Consider the following 25,238-nt stretch of genomic DNA (forward strand, 5'->3'; position numbering starts at 1 on the left):
ATTTCAGGAGTTACGTTTTACATATATTGAAAATAAAACAGTAACATTGTTGCGTAATTGTCAGGAGTCGTTTCGTTATTGATATAAATAAGGAATTTATAGTTACACATTGCAACAATAGACGGCATTGTATAAGGCATAATTTTACGATAAGACATGGTTATTTTAATTAAAAAAACAGATATGGCATCCTACAGCTTTTATAACCGACATACATGATGATTTATTCATGAAACAAATCAAATGTATAAACTCCATACAGCATAACAATTGTCCATTTTTTTTTTTACCTCAATGTTTGTGAAAAGGGAATCTTAACAAAATAAGCACGAGAACCACGGGTTGCTATCAATAGTCTATGAATGAAAATTATGAATGGGCCACTGTGAAATTTGATTTTAAATTTAGTTCTTTAAGTTATTATTTTCAATCCTAAGTTGGCAGAGACTATTTTCACTGATGTTACAACACTGATAAACTCCATATTTCGCAGAAAAGCATGAACGATATGCAGATATTCAATCAAAAACAGAACAAATCTAGAGATGAAAAATTATAAGAAACACAACAAAAAAGTGAAAAGTTGACAAATTCTCGCTGTACGTATCGTACCTGGGGCGCGTTTCAGAGACGATCGTTAAGGCGATCGTTAGCTGATTTTGGTACTGTACGACCAAAATTACCGATCGGCACCGTTTCAGAGACGCAACGTGCACCTGCTTTATCGTTAATTTTGCTCGTAAACCTACGACCAGTAAGAGGCACTCGTTAACTTAACGATCAAGATCGCGGATGAAGATTTTCGCCATATCAAAGTATACTTTTACTTTTTACCAACATTTGAGAGTTTAATATTGCGTGTAGCATGTTCACTGGTGTGGAATTTATAAACTATGTCTAAAAATAGCTGAAAACAGTACGACAATGTTCTATTTTCGCCGTTCTGTCAAAAAAAGGATTTTAACTGTAGAAGATGTAAGCTTTTTGTTATATTTAGTAAATGTGCTGATATTGTGTACATCTAAAACATTGAATATGATGTAGAATTTGATTTGGTTCCATTGCTGTTTTATATGTTATGTAAAACATTTTCTTGAAATTCTTCTATTTCGGATGGTTTTTAATTCGGATAAATAAATGTCTGTACATATTTTGTTATAATATTACCGGTCTTTGTGGCATGTAGTCAGTGAATTATTAAACAGTGTTACCATTTTATCATGTCATGATATAACATTATTATTTTTCTTATTTTTGCACATCTTAAACTAGCTAAAGAACTTCAGCGAACACGTTATATATTACCTTTTTGGACGTGTTCGCTGAAGAGAATGCCGTATCCAAACCCTACCAGAATTCGTGACATTTTTATGTCACGCTGATATTTCACTTGTATGCATTGTACAGACAAAATAACTGTATCCTCAGGTAAATGAAGTAAAATGTAGTTCACAAACACATTTTCAAAACCAAAAAACGCTTTAAAGATAGTTGATTTAGCATTTTAATAAATCCTATTACAAGCATTCCTTAAATCTAGGTCATAGTTGTGTTCAAATTTAATCACGTGACACCAAGATTTTCAGAAAATACCCATGTGACCTACATTTGACCTCACAAATGTAGTGTTTATTTTGCTGTTATTTTTTCTATTTCGAATAATTAGTAAATAACTTATAACAAATTTGGAATAAATAAATTGTTTTTACTTATCAAAAGGTATTTTCAGCCTTACTGCAATTGGATTCGACTAAATGAACAATGTGAATCTGATGCTATAAATAGAATCCATCGACGTCATCATGGTCATGTGACTGCATTGCATCATCACACTCAATTGATTCTGGTTGACTTTACTATGGGGGTTACGCCATAACTTTAATGTGTTGTAAACATCAAAAAAATAAATATCAACATTAAAGTTATGGAAGCCAGAACTAATCTTAAACTGATGCTAAATATATATAAATATACTGTACAGTAATGTAAACAACACTGTCACAACAAATAAGTTGATTATTGACTACTTTAATACCATGAACACTTTTAGGTGACAACGTAATCATTTTAGTTCACCTTTACTTGTAATTGAAACTTGTTTTAGTAAGGTATCCTATGGTTTATGTAGAACTCTGTAGTATAGTACATATGTGAGTTTTCAACTGACAAAGGTTAAATCTTGTCTTTTCAGTCATACCATTTGATGCCAAGTGTACAATAAAAACTGAAATGAAAATTGACAGCAGAAGTGTCATGGTCTCGGTGGAAAATGCTGTGCTCTTCATTGACCTCTGTTTAATAATGGTATGGAAAAGGGAATTAAATTCTAATGTTGGTTTTATGAATAATATAAGAGGTATATTCAACATATGAACACATAAGGACTAATGTAGAAACTGAACTGCAAAACCATATTATATATCTGCAGTTAATGTACAGGTTATGTACAAATGCTTATTGATATAATATGTTTTCATTTATTTAGTTTTTTTGCTTGTTAAATATTTGTTTTAGTTAATTATTTCAGGCTTATGATAAAAAAACTACCAGGAATGCTTCAGGATGGCAATGGAGGGCAGTGTAAAAGTAGGTAGGAAATGATAAAATGCAATAGGATATAAACAAATTTTATGAATAATAAAATAAGATGATGTTGGGCATCTTACTTTGAGCAGTTAACTGGTATAACATAATTGTTATTTAACTTATATGAACATTAAACAAGAAATAAAATGTGACCAGAATGGTGTTTACATGTTTTCTTAAATACCCCACTTATTTCTTTTTTCAAAAGACAATAATTATCATAAAATATGCATACTATTTCAGTTGAAAAATGGGAATGTAAATTATGTGTTACTTGTAGTTTAACCATTAAAAGGCGTTTTCATAAATGTATTATATTGTGCTGTATTAAACAATATTTTATAACTTTTTGTCTTTTTCAGGACACTGAGAAATCACAATGTTTCAAACATCTAGAATATGCCCAGAGTCAGTCTTCAAGATACTCACCTTAAAGGTTCCAGTGTGATTTAGGAGACTTTGTCAGAACAGTACATTATACCTACATACACTGGAGATACCAGACCCAACAGATAATAACTACAGATATATTTAAACACGGTTAAATAGGCAGTGAGGCATTTGTGTGTAATCTTCATTTAATATTTGAAATTTCTTTTTCCTTTTTTTAAGTTTGATTTTGCATTTAAAAGCCATTAGCATTAGATTTTTCAAAAATATATGTATTTTTATACAGTTTCAACTGTGATGTATATCCAGTTGTACATGTTTCCTCTAAGGATTAAAACACTTTTGAATTATATAGGAAAATTGAAATGATACATTTATTCAAATTTATGATAAAATATAAAACACACACTACCATTGTTGATCATGTAAACCTTTATACTATCTTTTATAGAAATTATGTGAATCTTTTGATATTTCTAAATACATTTATTTTTACTTTTACTGGCTCATGTTTAAACACAGAATGCTATATAAAGTGTATACTCCAGTGTATATCATAACATGATTGAAATAGATAATAGATAATATTTGCATGAAACTCTGAATACTTAACCACTATGGCAATCTGCACCAGTTAAGATACTTTTTGTTGAATAATGTGTTTTGATGAGACCAGCTTGTAAAATAGCTGTATTTCTTTTAGTCATTTTGTGAATACCTGAATTATCCTCGGGATCTATCTCAGTCATACAGATCCCAAGTACCGGTTAGGGCAATGTGTCATGTACCGCATCAGGGGAATCGGGTCAGCAGTGCAGAGAATTGGGCATTAAAATGTTGCTATTGGTTCGCCACGTCCAGGATCGGGTGTTAACTTAGGGTTTTTACCTTGACTCCGACAATGGACCGCGAGCTATGGGGCAGAATACGCGGGGGAATATGACCCCTGTGGGTGATTGCATGGTTCTATGGGTTTATATAATCTGAGGGGAGATATCTGAGTTTCACACCTGTAGGTAGTGGTTAAGACACATGTTAGGGGATTACTTATATTCCTACGACTCTACCGGCTGGGTTGAACTTGAACTTATCGGATTTTCTGGTAACACCAGGAGGCCGACCAAGGGAATTGGAGGTGGCCAAGCCCTAATAGGAATTCGTAAGAGTACGCACGAAGGGGGAGATTTGACGTGGTTCATAATGACAAGATGGTTGAACCTGAATCATGCAGCCCCGGGGGCGAAAGTTAGGAAGGCCCAAGTTAGATAAACCGTGGGGGTAAAGTTTGATGGTCCTCTAATTGGAAAGTATTTGAAGTCTGAGAGGCGGGTAGCTAGGTTTGTTTGTGCAAATAATGCCAATTTGTCGGTCAAATGGTTAGCTCAGAGAGGTAGAAATGCTTCCTCTGGTAGTAACTTCGAGAGAGGTGGGGCACGTTCGGGGGTCCGTCCTTTTGGAAAAGGGATGGGTGCTTTATCTGTCGTACAAGAGTAGAGATTTCATTTTTGCCGAGGCCCAAAATAAAGTTCAGAGAATTCTCCCAGGTAACGTTTGGCCAAACAGGCTGTTTCTGTGTCTGATCCACGCCTGGTACAGGTTCAACCATTCGTTGTCATGGTATCTCTAACTGAAAATGGGGCAAATATGAAGGTTAAGGTGCCTAATTCAGAGAATGATGTAGTCACACCGCCGGTGGGGTCTGCAGAGTCCGCACTCTTAGAGGGAGGGCAATGAGGGTCATTATTGGTGGTAGATTTGCCTGGGGGAAGTTTCCCAAAGACGGGTAATAAATCAAATTGGGGGGCGGGGTGAGACCAGTTCTTGTCTCCCTCGGTTGGCAAAAGCAACTCAAGTGCCATATCTGTGGTTGCATATTGTTTTTAATTATAAATTATTTAAGTGGCCATTCCTCAACTACCGATTATTCTAACAATGCATTTAGGTCCTCTCGAACATATAGAAAATATACAAACATAATCTATACAGGTACAATGAACATGAACATTTTCAATCATTTAAAATGCGAACATTTGGTAGGCAGCAGAGATTATTGTTGAATTATAACCTACATTTTCAGTCTTTGAAAGACTAGTCGTTATTAAGATTTGTAGTTTAACAATTTTACAGAAATGACATTTAATTTGGTTCCCCGCCTTCTCAAATTGGGTCTAAGACATTTACAACATATAAGATACAATCTCAAAGATCAAGCTGGGCGGAGAAAGCGAAACAGGTTATACACCAGGGGCGTAGCTAGCCCTTTATTCATGTGGATTCATATAATTATGCAAGGGGGGGGGGGTCCAGGGACATGCCCCCTCGGATTATTTTGAAAACCATGGTGCAGTCTTGTGCATTCTGGGCGTTCTGAGTTGCTTTACTTAGGACTAGAAAATGGACGGTTTTAGAATCATGTAGTCAAGTACGCATACTGCAATTTTGGCTGTTTTTTTGTCAGAATCATGTGTATTCAGCCGCGTACTCGCGTATAGGCAGCTACGCGCCTTTTAGCTATAAGATATTTTAAACATGTTGGGTAAAATCTTGAAACTTAGTACGACTAGCTCGCCTCGCCCGTTCCTCCTTTCCTTATTTTTTTACCTAATTTGTTTGTTTACTTAACACTTACACTGTGCTGGTTTTCCATTTTTCCTCAATCTATCCCAATTCAGGGCAGTATTGCTTGTCCTTGTGAGCACTTGAAAAGACTAGGAGTGATAACGTGAAAACAATGGACGAAAAAGATTTCGTTTGATAAAATGCACATTAGTTTGGCTTTGTGTAATATAATATAAGCCAAGTCATCGGATGATTCATTTAATAGCATTATTTCTTGTTTGTTCTGACAGACAAGCTTTTGGTTTAAAGGAACTCGTTTATGTTCGTCGAGTCAGGCATCGAAACAAATCATTTTGTTAAAATGTAAATAAAACGTTTGTTACAATGATAACACATTATTCGGAACACCCCGGTCATTTTCCATCGAAAACAACCTAGGTTACATGCCGGTACATCAGTAGAAGTAGTTAGTATTTTTTTAGATAATAGTATTAATCATTTATAGTAGTTTAAATCCTAGTTTGAAATGCTTGCCAGTGATGTGTATTGTTGCATACATAATTGAGATTCCTAAGAGTAAAGTCACAAAGTTGAATTGCTAAATTAAAATTACTACGCGATCTACTTGCAGCGTAGTAAAATGTAAAGGTTTTTGACATCGTAAACCGTCCAAATACATCCGAGGTTGTTTTCGATGAAAATTGGCCGAGGTGCTCCGAATGTATCAAACGTGATAAACAGTGCTCTGCTGTTAATACTAATTGAATCACGTTACAGAAAAAAGTTATGTTGGACCAAAATATGTTAATAACCTCTGAAAATATATTTATTTTAAACTTATTAAACCTATTAAAATTGAATTGTCTTATGTTTGAATTTAGAATATTTTGCTCAAACGGGTATCTGCGAGTTGCTGTTTGGTGGTTGTACATAAAAGTTAGTAATACGACTAAATTTCAACAGTAAAACAATATATGAGTGAGTGCCTTTAAAAAAGAAAAAAAACTGTCTTACAAAAAATTAGGGATAAAAGAATCGAGAGGTTAGTTGTGTTATGCGAACTCTGTCTTATGTTCCATTATGTTCAGTTCGTTGTATGGTTTGTGTTATTTTCCTTATTGCAACAGAACATGCAGAACGAATATTTGTAACATAGAACAATGTTAGCACTGAATACATTTATAACAAAAATAGCTTTTCAAACGTTTATCATACTTACGCATCACATTGCCGATACTATATCGTCTGAAAATTAAAAATTAATTGTTTGGGGTTTCAATCAGTAGATCATTGTCAGAAGACATTTAGGCACCCAATTCTGAAGATCATTGTCAGAAAACGTTAACGAGCTGGCGTTTTTGTTGAATAATGTGTTTTGATGAGACCAGCTTGTAAAATAGCTGTATTTCTTTTAGTCATTTTGTGTATTTGAAGAAGCATGTCTGCAAAGTAGATTTTATCATGTATTTTGAATGGATCTGAAATACTGTTTATTTAACTGTTATTACAACGATTGACACAATAAAGATAGATTTATGAATTGTCTTCATACAAAAAATCCAACCAGTCAAAATTATATTTTCGAACTGTTTCCCATTACAATAAGTCTCAGTCACTGTTTTGGTGCATAAACGTATGAACTTTACTCGTTATCTGAACTAAGGCCGGTTGTTGATGATTGGAATCAGTAATCATCATCATCATCATCATCATCATCATCATCATCATCATCATCCACCACACATACACAACCACCACCACCACCACCAACTTAACCACCTTCATCATCATCCAAATCAATCATCAGCAACATCTACGCATCATCATCTCGTCATGGTCATTGTCGTCATCGTCACATCATAATTAGTATCATTGCCGTCGTCGCATCATCATTATTATTATTATCATCATCATCTTAGTCGTCGTCGTCGCATTATCATTATAATAATCATAATATTCGTCTTCGTCGTCGCCGCATTATCACTATCGTCGTCATCGCCATTATTATGAATATAGTGTCGTTGTCGCATTATTATTATTAAATCATCATTGCCGTTGTCGTCGCATCTTCGTGACTATCATCATCAGCACCATGCTGCACGTTTGCATTTACTTTACAGAACATTCATAATACGCATACTACAATATTTTACTTATCAAAGTAAAATCACCAGCCTGAAAAAAAACGTATTTTGTTGTTCTCCAATTTTCATTATAATTAGACAATTTTTTAAGGGAACGTCGATCTGAACCCGCCACTGCCTCCATCACAAAAAATCACGGATGATGATGTACTTAAGATACAATTGTAACATAAATAGCAGATGGTTAATCAGAATAGAGACCACGAGTTTGTATCATTTGTGTCAATCATTATAAAAAAGGAGAGTTACATTAATTGATTCCCTTAAGAGATTATCAGTATTATTATTATTATTATTATTATTATTATTATTATTATTATTATTATTATTATTATTATTATCATTAATAAAAAAGACAGTGCTCATCAGGTTAATATGACGTAACGTCATTTCACTTCAGACTGGGTCACTCGCTTAACGCTGTGCTTTATCGTTATTTTTTACGTACGACCGGAGAGTTTACGAGACGTTTCTGAAACGCCTTTATGATTATCGTTAAGTTGGTCGTTATTGTGATCGTAAATTTACGATAATGGCAGATCGTAAAATCTATCTGAAACGCACCCCTGGACGTTACATTTGTGGACGCCATATGTTCGTTTAGTCAACACGTTATTTATTATAGCCGCGAAGGCATTTACAATGAAAAGTTCCAGAAGAAGCAGAGCATTTTCATCACCACCGAGCCTAGGGATATAAAATTTGACGTCGACAATTCATTGTTCTCTAAAATGGTAGCATAATGTTAAACATGAACTGCATTCCACAAAGAATGCTGACCAGGAATATTTTCCCCCACCAAATGTCACGTGCACAAAACCCGAAAGGAAATTTGTTTGTTAACATTACCAACACCCACCGATAAATTAAAATTTGGCGTCGATACACAACATAATTTACATAGGTATGTCTCCGGGTACTGCGATCTTTAGGAAATAGCCTCCCGGGTAACACTCTTTTTCCCTTTGACCCTTAAAGTGACGATGCATGCCCTAGTGACAAAACATGTGCCATCGAGTGAAATGCTGGAATTATCAGAGATGCGGAGTTTTTAACAGCAGCGTTTGTTCTGATTCCGAACGGCGTCTTGATTCTGTCCAACAATTGACCTTATATCTATGTTGCTGGCTAAGTACTTAACTAAAATCGTGGTTACATTCTGTATTCTATATGCATCGTACTGTGTGAAATGAGTTGTTATTTCATTTTTCAATGTCACGGTGTTGTTCTATGAATTATTTTGTAATTCTAGTCGGAATTTATACCATAGATAATATCTTGTGTTCATAATTGGGACATTTCATTTGACGGGTGGTCTCGTATATACTAAATGTATTACCAGCTATTAACTATATAATAGCCATTGTTATCGAGAATAATCAACCCGTTTCATCATTTCAATTTTGACGTTAGCAATACACATCTAATCATTTTAGGCAGTCCCAAAATTAGTTGTTAGTATTAAAATCGTCTCTTTTATTAAGAAATCGATCAATTTTGCAATGGGTGAGGAATGAGTTCTTAACAAACACGCATATTGTAATACGTTATACGTCAGAGGACGGACAGTGATTTTGCCTTTCTCTTTCCGGATGGCATTTCGCTTCGAGATATTGTGGAAGAGTCTCGGGGCGCTAAGTGGGTAAGGAGGACCCTTCAGGTACAGACGGTTCAGACGCTCACAACCAACACAACCGTAGCAGTGCCCGCACTAGCCCCGACGGGGACTTCCGGCCCAGCCGCGGCTACAGCTGTTGCATCTTTGGTGCTTATTTCCGGCCCAGCCGCTCCTGCAATTGATGCGCCTATAGCGCCTATAGACCTTGCTACCACGGGGAGGGTACCCACACCTTAGGTCGCGTCACTATCCCTCGCTTTCAACGGATTACAAACCGCTAACCTGGCAGGCCTCCAGACACTGAATGGGCCCATCAGCATTCCGCAGCTATTGGCAATGAACGGCGAACAAGCCTTATGTGCAGGTACGGAGCATTTCCTTTCTGATCATTTACCTTTAACGTTTTTTGATAACACAATTAATCAGATGCCAAGTGTGTTTTCAAACGAAGGGTGCAACATCTCGCATCAAATTAAGACTATAATCATGTCTGGTGCATTTGTAGAATTCTATTCTTTGATTGATCCTAAATTATGTGTTGAGGAGTCAAACAAATCGTTAATGATAGGCCAGAACGGTCGGCTAGTTATTGACAACAAGTCCGCACAACAAAGAGTAAACGATATAAGTTCGTGGACTGATGCATTTCTAGTCTATATGTCCATTTTCTTGGCTGCTCTTCCGGACAGGACTCAGGAACTGTTAAATATGGCCGTGATGTACGGCTAGCCTCCAAAAAGCACGCCGGCATAGGCTGGCGTAATTATGACCAGCAGTTCAGTATTAGATTAGCCGCCTACCCAACTGGCCTGTCTTTCGCAAAAATAGATTACGAATTGTGGCTCCTTTGCATCGATCCGTCCTTGGCTGTTGTCAGCATTATTGGCAAACTCGCCGAGAAGAAATGCTTTGATTTTAATTATAGACAATGCAATCGAATAGTCTGTGCCTACCGACATAGTTGTATGTTCTGTAATCTTGATCACCCTTGTAGGTCTTGCGTTAGTCAAAGACGTCGGGTCCCCTGCCCCGGGCCCCGACCTGTCCGCGACGCAGCTCACCTGTTCCCACTCGTCCAGGGCCGTTCCTTTATGCGCCCTTACTTTGGGCGCAAGTTCTCCCACCGTGACTAACAAAGTTTCGTGTTCCGTCCGTCGTCTGAAGTATCCCGGCTACAGTCCCAAATTTAGACGCATTTTTACCGGTTTCCGATTTGGGTTTAGTTTAGGATTTGAAGGGTCGTGTAAACCCATCGATGCAAAAAATCTGCGATCGGCTAAACTTCGACCAAGCGTAGTTTTCGATAAATTGGAAAAGAAAGATTGGAGGGCCGAATGGCCGGGCCGTTCTCTAGTCCACCTTTTAAAAATCTTCGAATTTCTCCCATATGCTTGGTACCGAAGTCTGATCGCGGCTGGCGCCTTATCACCCATATAAACAATCCATGGGCTGGCGGCAGTGTTGATGATGGCATAGTTAGTCAATTAAAATCAGTATCGTACACACAATTTGACACAATGGCAGACATGATATTTAAATTTGGAAGATCAACGTTAATGGCCAAGCGTGATATAAAATCTGCATCCCGGCTTTTCCAATATCACCTAAAGACTAAAGAATTATTAGGCATTAAATTTGACGGCAAAATTTATATCAACTTAAATTTACGCTTTGGCGCTAGTTGCGCACCATATTATTTCGGGGCTATTTCGACTTTTATCCACTGGCTGGTGCAAGACATTTCAAAGACTTATTTGATCATTATCTGGACGGTTTCATATGTTGCGGGGCACATGGAACTAGCAACTTCCACTTTAATAGTTTTTCTTGGTTTGGAAATTGATTCTTCACAAATGCTTATTTAAATACCCCAGCACAAAATCGAAGTCTCATTTTACTCTATATAACTAGGAAGAAAATAACAATGCGAGACCTTCAGTCACTCGCTGGTAAATTTTGCTTTTTTGGCCAGGCAATTCATTCTAGCAGAGCTTTTGTGCGGCGATTTTATGATGCAATGTCGGTATAAAACATGAATTTCATAAAATAAGGATAACAGAAGGAATACGCGAGGACCTTCGCATGTGGCTGGGTTTTTTAACAAATTTCAAGTGGGTATTTTACATTCCCCAAAATTCTTGGTTGGAAAACGGGTGGAGCCGACCTTGGCTGCGGCTGTTACTTAAATGGCAATTGGGCATTTTTTCAATGGCCTCTTGACTGGAGCAAACGTGAAGTCATGAAAGATATAACTTTTCTAGAAATGGTCTCCGTGTTGCTTAGCTTGTATATGTGGGGCCCCGAGCTCAAAAAGATAATTTTTCGAACTGATAACGAGGCTTTTGTTGCAATAATCAATAAACAGTCTGCGAAATCCAAACGTGTTATGCACCTTCTCAGACATTTTGTTTTAACATGCATGCGCCACAATATTTTGTTTAAGGCTGTCCATATACGAACAAAATTTAATAATATCGCTGATTCTATTTCACGAAAGCAGTGGGTGCGCCTTCGCCAGCTAGTACCCGACTTGGCAGAAAGGGCACCAATCCCATTACGTTTTCAGAGCATGATCTACGAAATGAGGCTCGACGACTAATTGGCTCTTCCATGTCCGGCAATACATTACAGTCGTATCAATTCGGTTTGAACCGGTTCTCTAAGTTTAGGCTTACGTATCAACTGCCAAACTTGTGGCCCCCATCCGTTGATAATTTGGTATTGTTTTTCTCATCTTTGTAAATTGACGGCTTAACCGCCAATACAGCTCGCCTCTATAAATGTGCTATAGGTGCCATTTTTATGTAAGCTTTTAGGGTTAACGGATACGACAGAAAACTATATAATCACTTTAATTATAACAGGCATGGGAAAGAATACACGCGCACATACACCCCGACTTCCAATTAAGTCACAATTATTATGCCTAATTATTGAAAAACTCCCATCCATGTGTATAAACATGAACGAAAGTGCCCTATTTACAGCAGCATACACTTTGGCTTTCTTTGGCTTCTTCCGCTTAGAAAAATTAACCGTAACACGACAGTCTGTTGTAAATCACACGTTAGCATTTAGTGATGTCAAATATGCGAGCGACGGCAATTAATTGCTTACACTTTGCAATTCAAAGACTGATCAAGAGTCGAAGGGTTACATTATTCAGATTAATAAAATCGGTAAAAGTGTTTGCCCTGTACACAGTCCAAATGTTTTCTGGCACGCTGGCCAAAGATTAACGGCCCGTTGCTGTGCCATATGGATGGTACTCCTCTTACACGCACACAGTTTTCCTCGTTATTAAAAAATGTCTTTCTTTAATGAACCTAGAATTTGCAAAGTACAACACACACCCATTTCGCATTGGGGCAGACACAACCGCCGCTATGGTTGGATGCACCACGTAACAGATAAAAGAAGCTGGTAGGTGGACGTCAGACGCCTACAAATGTTACGTCCGGCATGATATTATACATTCGGTTCCTAATTTTCTTTAGGTTTTGTAATCACATCATTTTGCATATTATTTTTCTGCTTTATTTAGAAAGAACGACGCGCGTGTGGGTTGTCGGGTCTTCGATTATAAGGCATGCATTTTGCTACGCCCGATTGCACGACGCGAACCTGTGAATACATAATAGTGCCTTTTGGTGGCATGGTTATGGGGGTCTGAGCCTCAAAGCACTTGTAAGGAAAGTCACGTTTTTGAAATCTATTAATGATAATGGACTCCCTCATGTCTTGATCATCCACATTGGGGGAATGACATTGGCCAACTCCCTACCAAAGTGCTAATGGCCATCAGAGCGCTCAAAGAATTGTTCCCATCAACCCATCTCGCAGTATCGCAGATAAATCCTCGAACAACATGGCGCTATTCAAGTAATAAGCGTGCAATGGCAAATGTTAGGCGCCGATTAAATGGCTTTATTAAAAAAAAATCATATTAGGCGTTTGGGGCTCTTTCATTCCCCATACGATAACGCCAGAACATTTGAAGTCAGATGGTGTTCATTTGAACGTACAAGGCAATGCGCCTTCGCGACTTAAAGTCCTGTGTGCGCAGTTTGGTAAACAATTGAAAATAAATATCATCAGTTTTTGTCAAGTGACTTTCATGATATATGCTTATATACGTTTACGGTATGCTTTACCGTTCATGGCAAGTTTGCTGCTGAGAAATGCGAGGATCCTTGTTTGTGTTTATTTTCTGCTGCCAAGCCAAAATTTCCTTACAGTATTAAGCAATTATTTAAGTGACTTTTAAGATAAGAAACCCAGTTCTGTTTCGGGTTGTTAACACTTGTTATTTCCCTATCCCTATATTAATGGGAGTTCGTTTCAAATACCTAGAATCCCACATTGGCGTTCGGCAGCACTTAAATTATGATGTTTTATTATTTATTATTATTTGAATTATATAAATACAGACAGTAAAGCCCATTGGGGGCTATTAAAGCTGCTGCTTGGCCCTTTGGGCGGTCGCCATGTTGGCAGGTGACTATATTGCTTCGTTGGAGCCTCGCCATTAAATCCGACCCTTAAATGTAAATAAAACTAAATAAAATTCTGACAAGTTATTTGTGCTGTTGTTTTATAGTCATATAAGAAGGAAGGTTATGGTTATGGTTGATCTTCGAGTTAGAGAAGCTAATCGCTTCAATCATTCTTGTAAGTTGATGATTTATCGATAATACCAGCTATTAACTATATAATAGCTGTTGTTATCGAGAATAGTCAACCCGTTTCATCCTTTCAATGTTTACGTTAGCAATACACATCTAATCATTCTACACAGTCCCGCTTGAATACGCCCTACAAGATTACGTAATCAAAAGATTCCCGAGCCCGCCATTTCGTTAAACCGTTGCATTGGTTAAAACTTAAAATCAAATTCAACGCATGCGCTAAATCAAGCGCGCAACCACGCCGTTTCACTTTCGTTCAGGCAGTCGAACAGAAAGGCCAGTTTTTAAGGGCTAGGATTGCTATTTGAGAAAAATTCCCTCCCTCCAACCCATCTGCCGTGCCTTTTGCTTCTTAGCTTTAATTAGTTTATATTTATGTTCATGAATAGCGGCATATGTTGCATTTGTCTGCGCCCGTTTTGCATATCTGTTTTCAGCAGAGCCATAACATCCATGGTCGTTTAAAGCCACTACGACGAACTTGTAAAGTCACTGACCACTACGCAAACACATGTGCACGCTCGTGAGACCAAAACCTTCATCGAATGGACAACTCGTGGAGTTACCAACGGCGTGGCTCCTATTAATCAAAGCACTGAAAGTGCTGAGGGACGGTGCCTCTGGTGTATGTGCAGAACAATCAATATACAGGGAGAGCTGCCTGGTTTCAAAATCGTGTCGTTGTTATCAACTATTGACAGTTTGGTTATTTCAAGAGCCAACTTTCGTCATGCATGACTACTTTTTATGAATTTGAATGCATGTTAAGCAAGCGATCACTTTGTACGAAGTTGCATACGAAGATTTCTGCGACCGTTTTATTAACGCTTTCGTACGTAATTACTCTTCAAAATGGGGAAGGATCGGACGAAAATGTAAACAAACCGTAGATGTGAGTATACTAAAAAACATTCGCAAATAGTTATTTGATTTGCTTCGCTTTTCGCATAATCAAAATAGACATTTACTAATTATTTTAATAAATATAGTGGGTGGTAACGTTTTGTCGACTACGGTTGCTACGGCGTGGTTTGACCCGTTTAAACAGCTGTTTCCTGTGTCACATTGCAATGTTTTCAGGTTATGACACATTTCGATACCAACTATATTCATTTCTTATCGCTTGTATTGTGTATAATAATTGTTATGGCGTTAACATGTTAAATAATCACATCCCAAAAGGTAAATGTACTATTACGTTCGTTAATTCTTTGTTCTATTCGATTGAAAACCGCGGAAGTACAAATTTAAGAAAGAGTTTAGTTAGCGAATATTATTTGAACTGTTTCCTTAAGGTATGTAAGTTTACACACTCAAATATGTTTTAATATACAATTCTATATACTAACCAGTATACAAATGACATTTGTCATTACAAATAGGTAGACCTATTGTCAATTACAGTATCCTCTTTGTTTGTTATTGATATGATTTATTAAGTTTTTCATTGCAGGCAATCTTTTGAAAGAAAAGCTCAGTCATCTGAGATGCAGTGTTGCAGCACTGAAAAGCATTGGGTATGACTGTATATCTCAGTGTATGATTAAACCAACTATTGCAAAAACTATGCAAACAGTAATCGGGGAGTAGGATTATTATTATATTTTTTAGTGTTATTAGACCCAGTCTTTCAAAAACAGATGCAATTGCCGTTATAACATAGTATGAAATAAGAAAATACTTGCTTCTGCTTCTTGCAAACTACCGATTTTTTACCAATATATGTAATCTTAATACAAAATAACACTGTCAAGGCAGGCATTTCATTTGAATTTGAGAAATGGCTTTTACAAACCAAATTTGTACTGTAGTGTTTTTTTATCTCTTAAGATAAATGTGTACTTTTACAAGAAATATTATCAAGAATTGTATTTGAAAAAAATGTTAGACCATTTCTTTTTTTTATTTTACTAACATCTTTCACGTTTTATGGATAATAGTAAAGATTATGTATCTTCTATTTTACAGGTGCCCATCATAGAGTGTTTCTCTTTGCCTGCAATCAGGATACATCAACTGACCTTTGAACTGTGTTTTCCAACTTGGGATTCAAACACATGCCCTCTTGGGTAGGAGAAAGTCACCTGTGGCTATATCACTATACTTCTTCAAGTCTTGCTCTATGAGTGATCATGATGTGAAATAAAACAAAATGCAGTCATCTTTTTGTTATATTAAATAAGTTATGAACAAATAAAATATTTCAAACATTTTATTAATTCGTTATTTTGAAAAACAGTATGAATAAACATACATGTATACCAACAGACAAACAAATAATTGGCAAAGAATGGGCACAAAAATATGAGAATATTGAAGTTGGAGCTTTAATGTTAATATTGATTTTAATGTGACAGAAAATGCCCCAATTTGCAAAAATGCATTGAATATCAAATGACAATGCTTGGATTAACAAAATTCTGCCCAAATGAGTATAGATCTGTGAGTTGCTGTTTGGTATTTGTTCATAAAAGTCTTGATATATAAATCAAAGTTTAAAAAAAAATGTTGCAAACATAAAACAGTGGAGGATCTGATGTTATGTTGAAATGATATACTTGTTTAAGCTATTTAAACTGTATATGAGCAGATTCTTATGGAAATATGAGCTTTAAGTATTACTTTATTCCAAAATGGTGACCTAGAAGGTTTAGTTCCTTGTATTGGTCAATGTTATATTGTTCACTTAACAGCTTAAGGTAAATGCAAGATATAATACAGTCAAGTTCAGAAACTGCTCAACAGTTATAATAATAAACCCTTCCTCTCAATATGGTGTACATTTGTGGGAAGTTATATCAACTCCTTTAAAAGGTTAAAGAGACATGGAGCAGACACAATTTGTTACAGACGGACAGGCAGACAACTGGAGCTAAAAAAATTAGTCTATTTCAGGAGGAGACATACTTAGCCAAATGGTTCTTGAGAAAAAGTCATTAAAAATGATTTATAAAAAGTACAATAAACAGGCAGTCATAAAAGTTAACATGAACACTAACTTAGGCTTAGATGAGCTGGATGAAAAATGTCTTAAACAAAATAATTGAGAAGTTGCCCAAAATGTTACAGCTACATGTAAGAAATGAGCCAAGTATCAACAAGAGATGTTTGTCAAACATTATGCCCCCACCTGAACGCCATGTTGTCAGGATTATATGAACAATTGAATGAAATAAGCATGGACCGAAATGACAGCTGATTAGTCACTGACATTGGATGCCGTTGAGGCAGTTTTAAGATTATGACCATTCAAAGTGTGAGGATAGAGTGTGTTATGACCATGACCTTTGACTCTATGACCTCAAAATCCATATGAGTCATCAGCTGGTCTACAAAAATCTAAATGTCAAGTTTGAGGGACATGGGTTCAGGAATTGACATGTTATCACACAGACAAGCTTTTTTCAATCAATATCACTGTGACCTTGACGTTTGACACGATGACCCCTAAAATGAAAGGGACTCATCTACAGGCCAGACACAACTTCAAGTCAGGTTTGAGGGCCATGGGTACAGGCATTGTCAAGATATCACTCGAAACATTTTCGCATTCAAGGTCACTGTGAACTTGACTCCTAAAATCAATAAGCGTCATCTCCTTGTCAGGACCAACTTCCATGTCAAGTTTGATGATCATAGGTTCAGGCATTGTTGAGATATCCCTGAGAGAGGATTTGTTATCTTTTTTGCATTAAAGGTTATTGTGACCTTGACCTTGGCTTGATGACCCTCAAAGTCAAGAGGGGTCATCTACTGGTCAGGCCCAACCTTTATGTCAAGTTTGATGACCATTCAGACTGAATGGCATGATTGGTCCCGGAATTGTCGAGTTTGCTTTCAAGATCACTTTGACCTTGACCTTTGACCCCTAAAATAAATAGGGGTCATCTACTGGTAAGGCCCGACCTCCGAGTCCAGTTTGAGGGCCATGGGGGCAGGCATTGTTGATTTATCACTTGGACAACCTTTTACCATTCAAGGTCACTGTGACCTTGATCTTTGGCTCGATGATCTCCAAAACCAATAGGTGTCAACTCCTGGTGAGGCCCAACTTCCATATCAAGTTTGATGACGAAAGGTCTTGGCATTGTTATCACTCGGACAAGCTTTAAAATTAATTTACCATTCAAGGTCACTGTGACCTTGACCTTTGACCTGATGAGCCCTAAAATCATCTACTGGTCAGGCCCAACCTTCATGTCAAGTTTGATGACCATACGTCCAGGAATTGTTGAGTTATCACTCGGACAAGCTTTGGTCTACAGACGGTAGACGGTACCGACCGACATGTGCAAAGCAATATACCCCTCTTCTTCGAAGGGGTGCATAATAAACAAGAGCTGTCACAGAGACAGCGCGCTCGACTATTCTGCCGCTTTTCAGTGTAAGGATTGAAAAGTTTTGGCGAAACATGCATGTATCACTGTTAGATTAGATTTCAATGCAATACATGACGTGCGGAGATATTAACATATATGTGGTTACATGCAAAATTTTAACCAGAATTTTTAAGTGTAATAATAAAGGGCAATTATTTGCAAAACACAGTTATCTAACTTGATTATTCAATTAGGTTGGGTGGTTGAATACCATTGTATAAAGTCTCAATGCAATACATCAAGTAGTTGCTGAGATATTATCCTATGTGTGCTAACATGCAAGACCTTTACCAGAATTTCTAAGTCGCATAATAAAGGGGCAACAATTAAATAATATGAAAGATAGAGTTATCTTACTTGATTAAATAAGAAGGTTAAATGGTTGGGAGCCTGTGTGTAAAGTTTCAATGCTATACATGATGTATTTGGTGAAGCATTGACTTAAAAGTGGTAACATGCAAAACCTTAACCAGAATTTCTATGTTGAATAAAAAAGGGGCCATTATTTGAATTTAATGCAAACTGGAGTTATCTTACTTGGTTATTTAAGTAGATTGGATGATTGAGTACCATATTATAAAGTCTCAATACAATACCTCAAGTAGTTGCTGAGATATTAACCTAAGTGTGCTTACATGCAAAACCTTAACCAGAATTTATGAGTCGAATAATAAAGGGCAATTATTTGCATTAATTGCAAACTAGAGTTATCTCACTTGGTAAATTAAGTAGGTTGGAAGGTTGAGTACCATTGTATCAAGTCTCAATGCAATACCTCAAGCAGTTGCTGAGATATTAACCTATGTGTGCTTGCACGCAAAACCTTAACCAGAATTTCTAAGTCAAATAATAAAGGTCTATTATTGGCATTAAATGCAAAGTAGAGTTATCAAACTTGATTAATTATGTAGGTTGGATGGTTGAGTACCATTGTATAAAGTCTGAACGCAATACCTCAAGTAGTTGCTGAGATATTAACCTATGTGTGCTTGCACGCAAAACCTTAACCAAGGGGTGAAGCCGCCGCCGACACTTGGGTGAGTAGTATAGCTCTCCTTATTCTTCGAATAGTAGAGCTGAAAATGTCTTATTATGCACAGCAGTAATTATATTGACAGAGACATTTTTCCTTTGAAGTATTTATAAATTGAGTCAGTGGCTGAGTCCTTGGATGACATAACAGTGTAGTATGTTGGTTATAATATTTGTTTCCCTTTTAAAAGATATGCCAGCATGTATAAAGATGGTCTCTTCTTCCTGTATAGAGTCAACATCAAAGTCAACAGATTCATGTGAGTTGCACGAAGACAGAATTTTCAAGTTTAAACAATTTACAATGTTGAATTGATGTAAATAGTTGCTCAGATCACAGCAAGGGTAAACTGAATCAGAATGAATCCATTGAAGGTGTTGAAACAGTTTCTGTTTGAAGGCTGTTCAACTCAAGCACAATCCTTTGATATGAGATGGTGGCATAAACTGTTTTGTGAATTATGTCCTTGAAAAGTCTTTGGTAGTCTCAAGTATCACCTTGAAAAACAGCTATGGCAGACATGATATTTAAATTTGGAAGATCAACGTTAATGGCCAAGCGTGATATAAAATCTGCATCCCGGCTTTTCCAATATCACCTAAAGACTAAAGAATTATTAGGCATTAAATTTGACGGCAAAATTTATATCAACTTAAATTTACGCTTTGGCGCTAGTTGCGCACCATATTATTTCGGGGCTATTTCGACTTTTATCCACTGGCTGGTGCAAGACATTTCAAAGACTTATTTGATCATTATCTGGACGGTTTCATATGTTGCGGGGCACATGGAACTAGCAACTTCCACTTTAATAGTTTTTCTTGGTTTGGAAATTGATTCTTCACAAATGCTTATTTAAATACCCCAGCACAAAATCGAAGTCTCATTTTACTCTATATAACTAGGAAGAAAATAACAATGCGAGACCTTCAGTCACTCGCTGGTAAATTTTGCTTTTTTGGCCAGGCAATTCATTCTAGCAGAGCTTTTGTGCGGCGATTTTATGATGCAATGTCGGTATAAAACATGAATTTCATAAAATAAGGATAACAGAAGGAATACGCGAGGACCTTCGCATGTGGCTGGGTTTTTTAACAAATTTCAAGTGGGTATTTTACATTCCCCAAAATTCTTGGTTGGAAAACGGGTGGAGCCGACCTTGGCTGCGGCTGTTACTTAAATGGCAATTGGGCATTTTTTCAATGGCCTCTTGACTGGAGCAAACGTGAAGTCATGAAAGATATAACTTTTCTAGAAATGGTCTCCGTGTTGCTTAGCTTGTATATGTGGGGCCCCGAGCTCAAAAAGATAATTTTTCGAACTGATAACGAGGCTTTTGTTGCAATAATCAATAAACAGTCTGCGAAATCCAAACGTGTTATGCACCTTCTCAGACATTTTGTTTTAACATGCATGCGCCACAATATTTTGTTTAAGGCTGTCCATATACGAACAAAATTTAATAATATCGCTGATTCTATTTCACGAAAGCAGTGGGTGCGCCTTCGCCAGCTAGTACCCGACTTGGCAGAAAGGGCACCAATCCCATTACGTTTTCAGAGCATGATCTACGAAATGAGGCTCGACGACTAATTGGCTCTTCCATGTCCGGCAATACATTACAGTCGTATCAATTCGGGTTGAACCGGTTCTCTAAGTTTAGGCTTACGTATCAACTGCCAAACTTGTGGCCCCCATCCGTTGATAATTTGGTATTGTTTTTCTCATCTTTGTAAATTGACGGCTTAACCGCCAATACAGCTCGCCTCTATAAATGTGCTATAGGTGCCATTTTTATGTAAGCTTTTAGGGTTAACGGATACGACAGAAAACTATATAATCACTTAAATTATAACAGGCATGGGAAAGAATACACGCGCACATACACCGCGACTTCCAATTAAGTCACAATTATTATGCCTAATTATTGAAAAACTCCCATCCATGTGTATAAACATGAACGAAAGTGCCCTATTTACAGCAGCATACACTTTGGCTTTCTTTGGCTTCTTCCGCTTAGAAAAATTAACCGTAACACGACAGTCTGTTGTAAATCACACGTTAGCATTTAGTGATGTCAAATATGCGAGCGACGGCAATTAATTGCTTACACTTTGCAATTCAAAGACTGATCAAGAGTCGAAGGGTTACATTATTCAGATTAATAAAATCGGTAAAAGTGTTTGCCCTGTACACAGTCCAAATGTTTTCTGGCACGCTGGCCAAAGATTAACGGCCCGTTGCTGTGCCATATGGATGGTACTCCTCTTACACGCACACAGTTTTCCTCGTTATTAAAAAATGTCTTTCTTTAATGAACCTAGAATTTGCAAAGTACAACACACACCCATTTCGCATTGGGGCAGACACAACCGCCGCTATGGTTGGATGCACCACGTAACAGATAAAAGAGGCTGGTAGGTGGACGTCAGACGCCTACAAATGTTACGTCCGGCATGATATTATACATTCGGTTCCTAATTTTCTTTAGGTTTTGTAATCACATCATTTTGCATATTATTTTTCTGCTTTATTTAGAAAGAACGACGCGCGTGTGGGTTGTCGGGTCTTCGATTATAAGGCATGCATTTTGCTACGCCCGATCGCACGACGCGAACCTGTGAATACATAATAGTGCCTTTTGGTGGCATGGTTATGGGGGTCTGAGCCTCAAAGCACTTGTAAGGAAAGTCACGTTTTTGAAATCTATTAATGATAATGGACTCCCTCATGTCTTGATCATCCACATTGGGGGAATGACATTAACCAACTCCCTACCAAAGTGCTAATGGCCATCAGAGCGCTCAAAGAATTGTTCCCATCAACCCATCTCGCAGTATCGCAGATAAATCCTCGAACAACATGGCGCTATTCAAGTAATAAGCGTGCAATGGCAAATATTAGGCGCCGATTAAATGGCTTTATTAAAAAAAATCATATTAGGCGTTTGGGGCTCTTTCATTCCCCATACGATAACGCCAGAACATTTGAAGTCAGATGGTGTTCATTTGAACGTACAAGGCAATGCGCCTTCGCGACTTAAAGTCCTGTGTGCGCAGTTTGGTAAACAATTGAAAATAAATATCATCAGTTTTTGTCAAGTGACTTTCATGATATATGCTTATATACGTTTACGGTATGCTTTACCGTTCATGGCAAGTTTGCTGCTGAGAAATGCGAGGATCCTTGTTTGTGTTTATTTTCTGCTGCCAAGCCAAAATTTCCTTACAGTATTAAGCAATTATTTAAGTGACTTTTAAGATAAGAAACCCAGTTCTGTTTCGGGTTGTTAACACTTGTTATTTCCCTATCCCTATATTAATGGGAGTTCGTTTCAAATACCTAGAATCCCACATTGGCGTTCGGCAGCACTTAAATTATGATGTTTTATTATTTATTATTATTTGAATTATATAAATACAGACAGTAAAGCCCATTGGGGGCTATTAAAGCTGCTGCTTGGCCCTTTGGGGCGGTCGCCAGTAATACGCCATGTTGGCAGGTGACTATATTGCTTCGTTGGAGCCTCGCCATTAAATCCGACCCTTAAATGTAAATAAAACTAAATAAAATTCTGACAAGTTATTTGTGCTGTTGTTTTATAGTCATATAAGAAGGAAGGTTATGGTTATGGTTGATCTTCGAGTTAGAGAAGCTAATCGCTTCAATCATTCTTGTAAGTTGATGATTTATCGATAATACCAGCTATTAACTATATAATAGCTGTTGTTATCGAGAATAGTCAACCCGTTTCATCCTTTCAATGTTTACGTTAGCAATACACATCTAATCATTCTACACAGTCCCGCTTGAATACGCCCTACAAGATTACGTAATCAAAAGATTCCCGAGCCCGCCATTTCGTTAAACCGTTGCATTGGTTAAAACTTAAAATCAAATTCAACGCATGCGCTAAATCAAGCGCGCAACCACGCCGTTTCACTTTCGTTCAGGCAGTCGAACAGAAAGGCCAGTTTTTAAGGGCTAGGATTGCTATTTGAGAAAAATTCCCTCCCTCCAACCCATCTGCCGTGCCTTTTGCTTCTTAGCTTTAATTAGTTTATATTTATGTTCATGAATAGCGGCATATGTTGCATTTGTCTGCGCCCGTTTTGCATATCTGTTTTCAGCAGAGCTATAACATCCATGGTCGTTTAAAGCCACTACGACGAACTTGTAAAGTCACTGACCACTACGCAAACACATGTGCACGCTCGTGAGACCAAAACCTTCATCGAATGGACAACTCGTGGAGTTACCAACGGCGTGGCTCCTATTAATCAAAGCACTGAAAGTGCTGAGGGACGGTGCCTCTGGTGTATGTGCAGAACAATCAATATACAGGGAGAGCTGCCTGGTTTCAAAATCGTGTCGTTGTTATCAACTATTGACAGTTTGGTTATTTCAAGAGCCAACTTTCGTCATGCATGACTACTTTTTATGAATTTGAATGCATGTTAAGCAAGCGATCACTTTGTACGAAGTTGCATACGAAGATTTCTGCGACCGTTTTATTAACGCTTTCGTACGTAATTACTCTTCAAAATGGGGAAGGATCGGACGAAAATGTAAACAAACCGTAGATGTGAGTATACTAAAAAACATTCGCAAATAGTGATTTGATTTGCTTCGCTTTTCGCATAATCAAAATAGACATTTACTAATTATTTTAATAAATATAGTGGGTGGTAACGTTTTGTCGACTACGGTTGCTACGGCGTGGTTTGACCCGTTTAAACAGCTGTTTCCTGTGTCACATTGCAATGTTTTCAGGTTATGACACATTTCGATACCAACTATATTCATTTCTTATCGCTTGTATTGTGTATAATAATTGTTATGGCGTTAACATGTTAAATAATCACATCCCAAAAGGTAAATGTACTATTACGTTCGTTAATTCTTTGTTCTATTCGATTGAAAACCGCGGAAGTACAAATTTAAGAAAGAGTTTAGTTAGCGAATATTATTTGAACTGTTTCCTTAAGGTATGTAAGTTTACACACTCAAATATGTTTTAATATACAATTCTATATACTAACCAGTATACAAATGACATTTGTCATTACAAATAGGTAGACCTATTGTCAATTACAGTATCCTCTTTGTTTGTTATTGATATGATTTATTAAGTTTTTCATTGCAGGCAATCTTTTGAAAGAAAAGCTCAGTCATCTGAGATGCAGTGTTGCAGCACTGAAAAGCATTGGGTATGACTGTATATCTCAGTGTATGATTAAACCAACTATTGCAAAAACTATGCAAACAGTAATCGGGGAGTAGGATTATTATTATATTTTTTAGTGTTATTAGACCCAGTCTTTCAAAAACAGATGCAATTGCCGTTATAACATAGTATGAAATAAGAAAATACTTGCTTCTGCTTCTTGCAAACTACCGATTTTTTACCAATATATGTAATCTTAATACAAAATAACACTGTCAAGGCAGGCATTTCATTTGAATTTGAGAAATGGCTTTTACAAACCAAATTTGTACTGTAGTGTTTTTTTTATCTCTTAAGATAAATGTGTACTTTTACAAGAAATATTATCAAGAATTGTATTTGAAAAAAATGTTAGACCATTTCTTTTTTTTATTTTACTAACATCTTTCACGTTTTATGGATAATAGTAAAGATTATGTATCTTCTATTTTACAGGTGCCCATCATAGAGTGTTTCTCTTTGCCTGCAATCAGGATACATCAACTGACCTTTGAACTGTGTTTTCCAACTTGGGATTCAAACACATGCCCTCTTGGGTAGGAGAAAGTCACCTGTGGCTATATCACTATACTTCTTCAAGTCTTGCTCTATGAGTGATCATGATGTGAAATAAA

The 25,238-nt window shown here is 37.1% G+C and overlaps 3 long non-coding RNA genes across 3 annotated transcripts; all 3 read left to right on the top strand.

The window, feature by feature from the left end:
• Positions 1-836: 836 nt before the first annotated feature.
• On the top strand, positions 837-6,881 carry LOC128230463 (uncharacterized). The gene is made up of 4 exons (XR_008260224.1): positions 837-975; positions 2,192-2,304; positions 2,528-2,586; positions 2,949-6,881. It is a non-coding gene; the product is annotated as an uncharacterized LOC128230463 (long non-coding RNA).
• Positions 6,882-8,969: 2,088 nt separating this feature from the next.
• LOC128229607 (uncharacterized) lies at positions 8,970-16,426 on the top strand. Its single transcript, XR_008260106.1, has 4 exons — positions 8,970-9,661; positions 14,423-14,877; positions 15,439-15,502; positions 15,954-16,426. It is a non-coding gene; the product is annotated as an uncharacterized LOC128229607 (long non-coding RNA).
• A 5,746-nt stretch (positions 16,427-22,172) lies between these two features.
• On the top strand, positions 22,173-25,232 carry LOC128230068 (uncharacterized). The gene is made up of 3 exons (XR_008260155.1): positions 22,173-23,982; positions 24,544-24,607; positions 25,060-25,232. It is a non-coding gene; the product is annotated as an uncharacterized LOC128230068 (long non-coding RNA).
• Positions 25,233-25,238: the final 6 nt, after the last annotated feature.

Source organism: Mya arenaria, chromosome 4 (assembly GCF_026914265.1).
Source record: "Mya arenaria isolate MELC-2E11 chromosome 4, ASM2691426v1".
Lineage (NCBI taxonomy): Eukaryota > Metazoa > Mollusca > Bivalvia > Myida > Myidae > Mya > Mya arenaria.